This window comes from Rutilus rutilus, assembly GCF_951802725.1.
Source record: "Rutilus rutilus genome assembly, chromosome: 1".
In the NCBI taxonomy this organism is placed as follows: domain Eukaryota; kingdom Metazoa; phylum Chordata; class Actinopteri; order Cypriniformes; family Leuciscidae; genus Rutilus; species Rutilus rutilus.
Window position 1 is genome coordinate 3,568,016 of NC_140209.1, and position 13,855 is coordinate 3,581,870.

The following is a 13,855-nucleotide window of genomic DNA, read 5'->3' on the forward strand; positions in this document are numbered from 1 at the left end:
TAGTGTGTTATGTAATATTTTTCCTTGTAATATTGTATGATTTGCAAAAAATGAAAACGGCTGCTTCTGTGTAGATGAGAGAATCAAAGTGTATGTGAGTTGTGCACACGCTACATTGATTATGGCCAAGCATGCGCCCTTAAAATAGCATATGAAAACATGCGCAACGCGCCACTGACTTTAGACTAGCTTCAAAATAGCATCAGGGAACGTTTGCGCCAGAACACGCCTCCTCTTTTCGCTGAACCGCCCCCGGGAGCGCAAGTTGATTCCCTAGTTTACCGACGTGCGTCTGTGGAGGGAAAAGTCCGCTGTGCGTGGGTGCAAAATAGGCAGTGTTGGGGGTAACGAGTTACAAAGTAATGGATTACAGTAACGATATTACTTTTTTGGGTAACGAAGTAAAGTAACGCATTACACTAAAAATATAGGTAACTACACTACTTTACTAGACTATAGGAACGCGCTTTCCTGCGTTACCCAAGCCGTGTTTGCCTGCGTGTAAAGCTCTGATCTGTTTAAGTGGTGTGCGTGCATGCCTGTGTGTGTGTGTGCTTCCCTGGGCACCGTTGTCATAGAGATCGATGTGAGTGACGTAGCTGCTGGTGCGAAGGGGAGCGGGAAATGGAGACGGAGACAGGGGGTTTTGGCCAGTGGCGATATTCACATTACTTTCAGTTTATTGCTCGAAAGGACAAAAATATTCGTGTGAAATGCACTCTATGCCCAGGCAACAAGTACTGGCCATCGGGACTACCGGGAGATTCCCAGTGGGCTGATGTGCCTTTAGGGCCGAAATCTCATTCTTTTTTTCTTTTTCTGTTTTTTTTTTAACGGACCATAAAACTTGTACATCGACGGCCCATTCGTTTTGCTTAATTGGCGGCGCTAGGATAAGTGCGTGCCGGTGTAATGTATTAGTTAAAGTCTGCGTCAGTTTTTTTTTCCTGATAGCTGACCGGCCCATGAAACACCTTGGCCCATTGGATCTTTTCTTGATTGACACTGGGCTGGTCCAATCACATCTTTAAACACCTCCCCCTTTGGGCTTTGAGCGAGCGTGCAGTGTGTCAGTGTGTATCTGTCAAAGAGATGGAGAAGAAACGCAAGGAATGTGCAGAGAAATATTGTGAAAAATAGACACAGGCCTTCAAGCAGACGCTGTAAAATGTGACTAAATGTTTTCTGCAGCAGCAGGACCTTCATCAGCTCCAGTGATGATGATGAGGATAGTGAGGAGGATCAGGACAGAGATGAGAAAGTGTAGAGCCTGCGGTAAGCAGAACTAACAGTTACTTTCAAAACACTTAGGCTATGTCATGAGTGTAGGAACCCATTACCCAGTAACGCACTATTTCCACATCTGCATAGTTGACGATTACCGTAATTTACTATAAATTTAATGAGAGGCGTTTGTAAACCATGTTTTCCGCCAAAATAAAAGCTTGATGCAGTGTCCGTCAAAATAAAAGAGCATGTGCTTATCTCTCTTTCAAGTATAGAAATTAGTACAAAACTTTTTTTTTTTTTTCAGTGCATTTGTTTTACAATATTTGTCTATTAGTGTGCTATTATTATTATTATTATGGCCAAAATGCCAGGGCCAATTTATTTTTGTCCCAGTCCAGCCCTGATTATGTGTCTACCACCGCGGACATTTGTCCTTTATCCAGTTGTTTGTGGATTTTACAGTGAGGCATATTTCTTTGTGCAGACATGGATATTGTTCTTTCATATGGTTTTACATGCCATTTTGTATAGGCTACATTTATAAACACTATGCGGACAGGCTAAGTGATGATAGGGCTATGATGTTTGTTCATGTATCTACACAGTAAATTAAGAAACGGGAAAGTAAAGTAATAAGTAGTGAAGTTACTTTTCAAATGCAGTAACTAGTAAAGTAATCTCATTACAATTTACAGAAGTAACTAGTAACTAATTACTTTTTTTGAGTAACTACCCCAACACTGAAAATAGGAATGATACATGCGTCGGTGTACAAAGTCAATTGCTCTGGGTGCGAGATAGGGCCCTCTAGCTTTAACATCTAAGCATTAACATTTGTGTGGGGAAATCAGTTCCAGTGGAGGGAAGCAGTCAATGCAGGATTAAGATGCAGACAGCATGTGGACATTCTTGCAGGACCTGTTAGTAGTCCGGCTATTGATGCACTTCAAACTGTAATTAATATTCTGCAACAGTAATATTCTATTGTCTCTAAATAAATTCTATAAATCTCTGGCTGGGCCGGGCCCTTGGTCAAGCAGTTGTGTTACAAAATGCAACGCGTCACGTGTCAAATGCGAGACACATGCCTCCTCCACTCGCACATCACACCGGGGCCGGGATAATAGGCTTTCAATATATTTATTTTGTTTAAAAATATTCTATATTCTAAAACCTTGTTGAATTATATTTGTGTAGTAGGCCTACTCCTCCTAGGCCATCCAAAGTTCATTCTTGTTCATTTTCTGTGAACATCACAAACAAGGTTATGTTGTTTAACAGATATTCATTACAATTGCATTAAACATTAACCACATGGTGCGTGGTCAAAATGAACACAGATTGACATGAAAATATAATAATCTCAACATAAATGCATTTAATTAAATAAAATGTAGTAATCTCACCATAAATGTATTTAATTAATTACTACTATTTTTCACCGTCATCTTTTTTACTGTAAGACCGGGGTAAAGCAAGGAAAACTACACTTTACCTCAACAAGGCGACATTACGAACACTCGTCTCATTGGTGGAAGTGGAAAAACAAGTTCTTTGTGACATGTGAGATTTATTGCATTAAAATTTAAATGCTAAAGAAAAGGCATGAGAGTCGGCTCTTTTTTCCAATTTTAAGTTTTAATTTAAAATGTTTGCGATTTTAATACAAGTACATGGTTAAATATTTGACCACTTGCTTGAGCAACTTAATATATAAATCTATATAGAAGTAATGCATTGAATAATACGTTGTTTAAATTGTGTTTAAACATGAATACGAACGTCTATTAAAGAGTGTATACTGTATGTGTACAAAGAGAAACGCAATGCTGACTAAACTTTTTTTTAATAAAAGTTGCTGATAAGTGGATTTGAAATAAAAGTAGTGAGTAAGTGTTTGTGGTACAGCCGTGGATCAGTCACTGCAAACGCAGCATATGTGAAAGCACTATAGTGTGCTGCTCACACACACCGCACACACACTGCACACGGAGGATGTGTGAAACGGGCATTAACCTCTGCTTTCTCAGCTTACACATCACATTCCACTGTTATGGCCATTTCAGTAGATTTACTCACTGACATTGTTGTGGAAACACAATAAGCATGGAAACTAAAGATGGTAGTATCGTGCAACAGCGCACATTCTCTCAGCTGCAGTTCTGGCGCCTCAGTCCCAATACTGTAAAACTCCACGTACATCCACATCACATGTTAACGCAGCGGTAGAGTTACACTCACAGGACTCTGCACTTATGCGCAATCACAAAAGTTCATTATTTGCTCGTGCTTTAAAGCTTTGCCAGGTAAACATTTCATCGGCGTTCTGTTCTGACATGATGCACTTTTTCTGAGCGGGTACGCCCGAAGCGCATGGGCACTGCCAAACAGCGCCAAACTGGACTTTAGTTGGGTCAGATCCATCTGATAGCGATGGGGGCCGAGACTGAGAGAGCTACATGGAGCTACATAGAAAAATATTTATCATTAAAATAATATTTCTTTTGCTGTTTTCATGAATACAAAAGTTGGGTGACCCTCCCCTCAACAAAGAATAAAAGATATGACGTTCCCCTATTTTTCCTCCGGTGGTCTATTCCATGAATACCGAACGGTCCCTTAGCGGTTTCAAATGGGCCAGAAATGACAACAGACACCTTTTCCCATGGCAAAGATGGAGAAGGTCCAGGTTGTAAAGGTGCAGCACGGACAGTTGTGGTCTTATCAGGAGACAAGCAAACTTCACCATTCACAATCTGTTCCTTAACCGAGCAGTCACATTAACATGTGATGTTACATCCAGTAGCTTTACAAACTTTCAACCAGTGTCTTCATCTCGATTTCTTGAAATAATTTCTCAGATGAAATTCACATTCTGTCAATCAGATGAATTGCCTGGACGTCTGTTTAGAGAGGTTTTAGACACTATCTGCCCCATCCTCTTAGCTACAATAAATAGCTCTTTAATAAATGTTTTTTTTTTTTCAGAAAGTTTTAAACAAGCTCATAGCCCCTATTGAAAGGACATCACCTTGACCACAGCGTGCATAACAACTACCGGCCTATCTCTAAACTCCCATTCATTTCAAAGATTTTGGAAAAAGCTGCATGGTTACAGTTTACCTCATACCTGGATAATATTAATATTCTAGAGCCATTTCAATCTGGTTTTAGAGCACTGCATAGCACTGGGTCAGCACTGCTGAAGGTCACAAATGACATTCTGTTGTCCATTGATTCTGGGTCTTCTACTATTCTGATACTTTTAGATCCGCATTTGTCATAATATTCTTCTGAAACGACTGGAGTATGTTGTTGGAGTCGAGGGCCTTGCTTTACAGTGGTTCGCCTCATACTTACAGGGGAGGACCTTCTCTGTAAATATCGGGTCATTTACTTCACCCTCTATGCCGATCCATTGTGGTGTTCCTCAGGGATCCATTCTTGGCCCTCTTTTGTTTTCCCTCTACATGTTACCTTTAGGCTCAATATTCAAGAAATATAACATAAATTATCACTGTTACACTGACGACCTCCAACTACATCTCCCAATCAAACCAGGAAATTATTTTTCATTAGACAACCTCTTTACATGCCTCAACGAAGTCAAGACTTGGATGACAAATAACTCACTGCAACTAAATGAAAATAAAACCGAAGTGCTTCTACTGGGTCCTGCTGCTACCAACAACTCCATAAAAACACAGCTAGATCCCATAAGTAAAAACCTACACAATCATGCAAAAAATCTCTATTTTGAGTCTATTTTGAACCTCTTCTCCAATTTGACAAGCATGTAAATGCTGTTGTAAAGAGTAGCTTTTTTCAACTCTGATCTATAGCAAAAGTGAAAAACTTTCTAGTAAAGACCTTGAAACTGTGATTCACGCACTAATGTCCTCTCGACTGGATTACTGTAATTCTCTGTACGCTGGCCTACCTCACACTACACTGTCTTGGTTACAGATGGTTAAATTCAGCAGCCAGACTGTTCACAGGAACTAAGATGAGGGATCATATTTCACCTGCTCTTGCCTCATTGCATTGGCTACCAATAACATTTAGAGTCGACTTTAAGATCCTTCTTTTTGCATACAAGGCTCTACATAGCTCGGCCCCAGATTATATTTGTGATCTTATTAGGCCATTCACGGCCTCTAGGTCACTAAGATCTTGTGATCAGTCACTTTTGTAAATCTAAAAAATCTTTAGATTTTTAGATTTTTTTAGACCTTTAGGTGTAAATCTAAAGGTGATTGAGCTTTCTCAGTAGTCGCTCCGAAGCTCTGGAACAATTTACCTTTAAACGTCAGGACCTCTCCATCTCTGGTTGCTTTTTAATCCAGCTTAAAGACCTATTTTTACTCTCTTGCATTCGAGTAATGTTGTGTATGTATTTTAAATTAGTCAGTGTTCTACTTTATGTATGTATGTATGTATGTATACACTGTAAAACTTTACTGTAAATTTACAGCGAATTTCCTACAGAATTGTACTGTATTTCCATAATACAGTATTTGGCTGTATCTTTTACAGAACAGCTGTAAATATACAGCACATTTCTGTTTTCAACCCGATAAATTCGTAATACAGTATCATACTGTAAAAGCACTGCATTGTGGGATTGATTTCTTTCGCGCTCAATTCAGTTCAAATGTGACGCGAGCAGACAGTAGCTACTACAGGCAAACTTGATTTGTCAGCGGGATTCAACTGAACAGAATAATCATTCCTGTTATCAAGATAAACAGTGTCTGCGAATCTGTGAGCAATTTTTAAGCTTTTGTGAGCTTCGGTTCGTGTTTCAAATATTAGTTGCCTGTGACGCAGCAGAAAATGGGAGACATTAACTTTACATGAAGACGGATGGAAGAATTTGTCATCTGAATAACCTACGCCTGTGACGATTAGTGGGATTTAGAGTTTGAGAAGATGGAAAATTGTTCAACAACTGAGTGATACGGTAAGCCAATATATATATATATTTTTTTTTTTTGCGTTCGCATTTCTAACATACGTTGATTTCACGAATGCTTATTTGGTTTGATTCTGCCGCGGCCGCGCAAACAATTTACTCTGTTCCACCTGTTTACCAAGTAACGTTAACGTTAACTTCGATATTTCACATAATAGGCAACATATACCATGTTATTTGCATGACCTGCTTTTGATATATATATTTTTCGTTTCAGGCTTTGTAATCTGATGACGGTCCAGTGCTAATGTAAGTACTTTTAAGTAGTGTTACAATTATAGTCTATGTGGTAAAAAAAAAATGCTGTCAGTTCTGTGATCGTGCTTTTGAATCGTTGTCATAATTTTGCTAGCACAAGAAAATCCATGTTCCTAAAGCTGTTTTCAAATGTAGTATTCCTGATTGCCATGCCATGGTCCTACAACTAAGTTACAATTCAAAGAGAAGTTAGACGGTGTTATCCTTCAAGCAGATAAGTAGAGATTATTCAACAAATCTCATTAATCTGTAATATTTTTTATGTTTTGGTTCTGTTGATCATGGCTGTGCTGTCCTTTTTAAAAATTGTTTCAGGAATTTGCATAGCTGATGTCCAGCAATCTACACTTGCCAGAGAGTCCACGCCTTATTTCCTGGTATGTAAACATTAAAGGGGTAGTTTAAACCTAAAATGAAAAGCCATCATTTACTCACTCCACTGCAAAATATATTTTTCTTAATTAGTGTTTTTTTCTTGTTTCCAGTCCAGATATATAAAATTCTTACATGAAGAAGCATTTAATAGACAAGTAAAAATTGTCTTGTTTTCTGAAAGAATATGTCAAAATTTAGTGAGTTTATGCTTAAAACAAGCAAAATAATATGGCAGTGCGTTTTAACGTTCTAACCCTAATCAATTTACATTTTTAGGTGAAAATGGTAATTTATAGAACTATGAATAGATAGACAACTACATCGAACCACAGTGGAACCCACAATAGTTATTTTAATTATTAATATTATTTATTAATTCATTTTATTATTATTTTTTCAATTACAGGTCAATCTCTAAGCAACCAGTGCTGGACATTACGTTTGGAAGGTCAAGGTGTGTGTGGAAAGGATAACAGCATCTTCATCACTGGCCTGGCAGCGCTGTTTGCCTCCTCCTATAACTTCAGCTTGCAGTACCAGGAAGAGACAGCACTTTGAGTTTGTTCAGAGGTTAGTCATTAGCATATTTGCCATTCATATAAATATTAGACTGAATTGTGACTTGTCTTGACAGTATTTATTATGTTGACTACTGGTATGAACAATATGGCCCTGGTTTCCATACTGGGCTTAGCTTAAGACAGGTCTAGGCCTTAATAAAATTAGGGTATTTAAGCAGCTTTTATAAAAATGTCTAATAAAAAAAAAAAACATTACTGGTGTGCATCTTGAGACAAAACAGTGACAGTCACATATTTCAGATATGTCAGTGCAAGTTGTTTTCAGTTGAAGGATTAGTGAAAATTCTGTCATTAATTACTCACCCTCATGTCGTTCCAAACCTGTAAGACCTTCATTCATCTTCAGAACACAAATGAAGATATTTTTGATGAAATCTGAGAGGTTTCTGAACCACCCATAGACAGAGACATCTTTGTAACTTTCAAGGCCCAGAAAGCTAGTAAAAACATTGTTTAAATAATCCATGTAACTACAGTGGTGCAACCTTAATATTATGAAGCGATGAGAATACCTTTTGTGCACAAAAAACCCCAAAATAACGACATTATTCAACAATCTCTACTCTTTCACGTCATTCTCCTACGCTGTTGACGTAGTGTAAACAGTGTCAAGTCACCTTCATTTATATAGCGCTTTTAACAATATAGATTGTTTCAAAGCAGCTTTACAGTGATAATAGGAAATTACAGTAACATAGATTGTTTTGGCTTTACAGCAGCTCTAGAATAAAGTTATTAGATCGACTATTTTTGACTGTCAAAATGCAGGCGGACACAGTTTCCGTGAGTTGTTCAAAATCTTTCTTTTTAGTAAACTCTGTGTACACAAACAATGTTCTCAATGCTGGAGTTCATGTGTAGAGTCTCTGGTGATACTGAGAGCACAGTTTCATGTTGTGTCGAGCCTTCTTAGTGTTAAAAAAAAATAGCGATTTTTGATGCTATCATAGTCGTGCCACAAGCACTCCCATTCAAAAGGCAATTTGACAGAAAACGAAAATACGGTCAAACTTAAAAGTGGCGTTTCCATCCTAATTATGCTTTTAAACGAAGGTTTGCCTCGGGTAGATTAACAAAAAAGACCCTAGGTTGCATTTTGGCAAGAGTTATCCTTTAATACACTCCGGCCCACTCATCCTCACAAAACAGTGTAGGAGAATGACATGTAAAAGAAGAGATTATTCAACAATGTCGTTATTTTGGGGTTATTTTGCACACAAAAAGTATTCTCGTCACTTCATAATATTAAGGTTGAACCACTGTAGTTATATGTACTATTTACCAATGTTTTTACCACCTTTCTGGGCTTTGACAGTTGCAATGACATTGATGTCAATGGAGGGACAGAAACCTCCCAGATTTCATCAAAAATATCTTAATTTGTGTTCCGAAGATGAACGAAAGTCTTAAGGATGAGCAATAATGACAGAATTTTCATTTTTGGGTGCAAACATGCATTTTAGTCTGGTAAATGTCATGTTTAACATTATCATGTAGTCATGTATGCAATAAACATGGCAAGGCTTGCAATTAAAGTTAAATTATTTCTTTTTTGGGTTTGGGCTGGATTCTGGCAATGTGTGCTCTATATAAACAGAGTCTATGGCTGCCTTTCCACTGATACTCTGATGGGACCTGATGAGGGGATGAAAGTTCCACTTCCAGTTTAGTTAGTTGACAGTGCACATGTAAACAGACACATTGAGTTGATGTATTTTAACCAGGGCAGAAAAAATATCAGTTATTGATCACAACATCCAACATTGCATTTTTTTTTTCATGTTGTTCAGTTTTATCCAAACAGTTTAGTCGTTAAAACCAATATCTGGTTTTTATTTACACATCTTTTGTGTTTTCTCTCTTTGTCAAAATATATAAACTCAGTCCATAATATTTCATTGTTTTTTTTCCTTTCTTTTCTGCCTTTTAGACGATTTCCTGACATCAATCCTGAACGTGGATCAAAAACAAAGAAAGGACAAGTAACTTCAAAGAAAACTGGCCAAGTTGTGCAAAACAAGAACACTGTAAGCCTACAGGTGTCCTCACTTCTGCGAAAACTTGAAGACTTTGAATGGGATTTCGTTTGCACTTGTATGGACTTCAAAACAGAAACAGCAATTCACTGCCATTATAAAGCTTGGAAGAGCCAGGACATTTTTTAATATAACTCCGATTGTATTCGTCTGAAAGAAGAATGTCATGTAGACCTAGGATGACTTGAGGGTGAGTAAATCATGAGCTAATTTAAATTTTTGGGTGAATTATCCCTTTAATTAAGTGCTAAGTGTTACCTGTTTGTTGTTAAGTGTTAAAATTGCATTTTATGTTTAAAAAAAATTCAGCCAACATGTTCACAGAAGGCAATTTTCTGATCTTTGCTTTTAACCAAAATAAATGTTTTAAAACCCAGAAAATGTTGTTTTCTTTTTCATAGTGTGACTACTATACAATTTATTGCTGTAGACAAGTTTAATATTGTAAAATTATGTGGTATATACTGTATTTGGTAATTACAGTGGAGTACTGTAAATGCTGTTTACTGTACTAGTGCTGTAAAAATACAGTATGTGGCTGGCAACCCAGCTGCCAGTATTTTACTGTAAATTTACAGTACAACGTTTTACAGTACAATACTGTAAATGCTGTTTACAGTACTAGTTCTGTAAAAATACAGTATGTGGCTGGCAACCCAGCTGCCAGTATTTTACTGTAAATTTACAGTGAAAAGTTTTACAGTGTATACACTGAATGATTTTGATAATTGATTTGTATCTCCTTTTTTTCTACTACTATTCTCTTTATTTTTTTTTTTATTGATTTAATTTATTATACTGTAAAGCACTTTGGATCAACTACGGTTGTGTTAAACGTGCTCTATAAATAAAACTTGACTTGACAGTCAATCCCAGGCCACCAGTAAAGCTCATGAATGCACACTATTCCCTGATGACCTCCGTGAGCCAGATTCACCAAGACACGTCGCAATGACACAGGAACAACAAGACGAGACTCTCTAAACACACAGTCCTTTTGCACTGGAAGTTCATCACGCACTTGAAAATATGGACGTAGAACAACATCCACGTTCAGTTAATTCTTGGTTTTGTCGTCCGTCTCTTTAAATGCTGGAGCTCTTTAAAGCAGGATGGATTCTGATTGGCTGTTAATGTTTTTATCGTTCATCAGCTGGAACAAATCGTTCTGAAAGTGATTAACAGTGATATCATTCCTCTGTGCCGTTATCGTTATAGTTAGGGTTCTTGGTGTGAACGGGTCTTAACACAATACATTCACAGTCAGTCTAAGATCTAGACTAAAACTAGCTGAGAACTAAAACTGCCTCATTAATACCTTTACAAAATGTGGTTGCTAGGGTGTTCTGCGTAGTTGCTAAGGTCTTATGGAGGGTAGGGTGTTGCTAGAGCAGGGCCGTCTCAGTTAAGTAACGCTTCTGAAGCCAGACCGGTTGTTGTCCAGGAGGATTTTCTGTGTAAGAAAGGCAGAGGCTTGGTCGGAGAAGACTGAGTGTTTTAGCGATGAATGGAAGAAGGGATACCGGTCTGTAATTTCCTAGAAGTGCTGGATTTAGAGTGGGTTTCTTAAGCAGTGGGGTTACCCGAGCCTCTTAAACGCTGTGGGAACGGTACCAGTGTGAAGAGAGGTAATGATGATATGAGTGGAGGAACAAATGGCTTGAAGTAGATGAGTGGGAATAGGACCAAGCGGACAGGTAGTAGGGTGATTGGGAAGGATGAGTTTGGAGACTTCTGGAGAATGTGTGTGTTTGCTGTTAAGATGTGCATGTTGATTTGTGGTGTGGAAAATTGGTCACTGAGAATGTTGCAAAGTTTTGATGTGAAACGTCAACGCTGTGTGAACCGGTGTCTGAAGCATGTGTGATACACACCGATTTCTGATTGGCTACAGCAGCCAGATGACATCACAGGTGCGCTGACAGGCAAAAAACATCATCAGCTCTTTTGTCTTCAGAAAGGGAGACTAACAGTAATGCTCTCGAGTGCAAAAGAATATCCTTGTGTTCAGAGCAGATGTGTGTTGAGATAGTGTGGTTAAACAGTATACGCACGTCTCAGACGTTTCACACGTGTAAAGCAACACTTCACCGTGGGACAGTGCCACTAACAGCAACTCTAGCAGAACTTAAACACTGAGTTGGTCAGAACAGAGGAAGTTAATAACCACAGGAGGAGCTGATGATGTTAAAGTCTTTACTAATGCTCACATAATATAAGCATTTTAGAGCTTATAATATGAATAATGCCCAACGTTAAAGATGAAGTAAATGAATGATGATCATAAACAACCGCTAACAAATCTGGATAAACAGAATCACACAAGAATTAGACAAAATACACATCGAGAAATAAAAGAGCAATGAACTAGACTCTACCTTTTCCTATGAGCAAACACTGGGAGATGACATAAGCTTGAATGATTGCAGCTCATGAATGCTTTAGACTACAGTCCTAGCCATGGTTTCTTCTAAAAGACACTTAGGCCCCGTCCACACTACTGCGTTTTCATTGAAAAACAGTGACCGTTTGCTACGTTTGCACCTCCCGTCCACACTAAAACGGCAAAAACGGAGACCCAAAACGGAGAAGTTTATAAACGCTGCCGACCCGTTTTTCGTTTTGAATCTCCGGAGGGCGTTTTAGTCTGGACGGGTCAAAACGGAGGACTTTAGAAACGATGACGCAGAAGCTCACGCTCGGCTCTATGATTGGGTGTCATCGGTCATGGCGTATCCTTCCCTGATTCGTCAGCCACCCATCACATGACCCGTCCCCGGAAGAAAACATACAGTTCCACCTCGTCATCGGTCCATGAAAAGAAATCTCTGGTCTTCGACATTTTTAATCTTTGCTGCGGTAACGTTAGCTACATTCTTCTTCATCAAATCTGAGGATTAGTCAATCCGTTTCCTGTATACATCGGCACGCGCATGCCCAGTGTTGGTGAATGGTCACGTGATCCGCGTTTTCAGTCGTTTTAATGTGTAAGGATATTAGCTCAAAGGGAAATATTAATAATAATCCATAATTACCAATTATGATTAATTATTAATAGTTGGGTAAGTTAATTAGATTAACTTTGAGGTAAGCCAAATTAATATTACAATCAATTAATCAATTCCAATGAACTCTTTGATTATTCCTTTATTCTACTGAAAGTGTATCTTTCATGGTCACTGAAAGATAATTATTCCTTAGCCTGTACAGCGCTTAGAGCATGTAACAAGATCAAGATCGTAAAAGGGACTTGGTATGCAAACAGAGGATCAGAAATCAAATTCATAATTGTGCAAAAAGTTTTATTAACTAAATCACAAACATAACTAAACTAAACAAACAAACATAACTACATGCTTACATACATACATTCATCCATACATACATGCATAGGTAAAGTGGTGAGTGTTATGGACCTCTAGAGCAAGATCTATTTTAGTATGAAAAGAACCAACAGCTGATCATTTTCAGAGCACCTCATTAAATACTTGCATGGTCAGTTGCAATCGTGGACAATTCTTGAAGTGGTTGAAAAATGAGTCCGTTGGTGGGTCCGTGAGGGTCCAAAGTCATGGTGCAAGTTGCCATCGTGTGGTTCCGACGCTTGCTGAGAGCACGCTGGACGGTGCAGTGATGGTAGGTTTGTAGTCTGCAGTCTGCAGTCTCCCTTTTTGGGAGCATGAAAGCATGGCAGGCAGTGCCCAGGGCCCTGGGCCCCTGTGGTTTTTCTTCCCCTCATCCCCCACTCTTTCTATCACCAGAACTCACACAAGAATATATATGGTTTAATGTGAATGATTATCAGTATTATACATGTTTGGTATCATTTGAAATGTCTCGGTGCGACTGGTACAAATGCCTCATTTCCAAACAAGTAAAACAAAAGGTTATAAGGTTTTTAAGAGTTTAGAGATAACTGGCACACAAAGGAAGGTGGTCTCTAGACAAATGGTCTCCTACCCCTGTAAGCCCGTCTATTGGTCCAATGAGGGTTTCCAATAATACGGGGAAGGTTTCTCTGCGTATTACTTGTCTTTCCTTTTCGCAACACTGCAAAATTAAATGCAATATATTTTCTCACATGTATTGACTCGTTATTTCATCCGAGATTTTAATGATATCTGTGCATCATTAAACGTGAACGAATATTTGATTATTCTGTTAAACTCTGGTTATATTTTACCCGCTTAGATCAGGAAACTATATCACTCTGAGGTCCTTCTTTCTCGCAAGGTCTCTGGCACAATTTTGCCAGTTCCGGTCATCAAAATAATTCATTTTAGTTATTAATTGGCTCAATAACTGGGATTTGCCATATTCACAAATACACAATCAAAGATACGTAAAGAGCCCCCTTGGAGTGCTCCTCTTGAACTCAACTCATTCGTTTTACTTTAGTA

General features: G+C 38.4%; 1 long non-coding RNA gene across 1 annotated transcript; it reads left to right on the top strand.

Moving 5' to 3' along the window:
• Positions 1-5,679: 5,679 nt before the first annotated feature.
• Positions 5,680-9,836, top strand: LOC311302529. The gene is made up of 5 exons (XR_014629580.1): positions 5,680-6,193; positions 6,423-6,454; positions 6,599-6,840; positions 7,245-7,408; positions 9,350-9,836. It is a non-coding gene; the product is annotated as an uncharacterized lncRNA (long non-coding RNA).
• Positions 9,837-13,855: the final 4,019 nt, after the last annotated feature.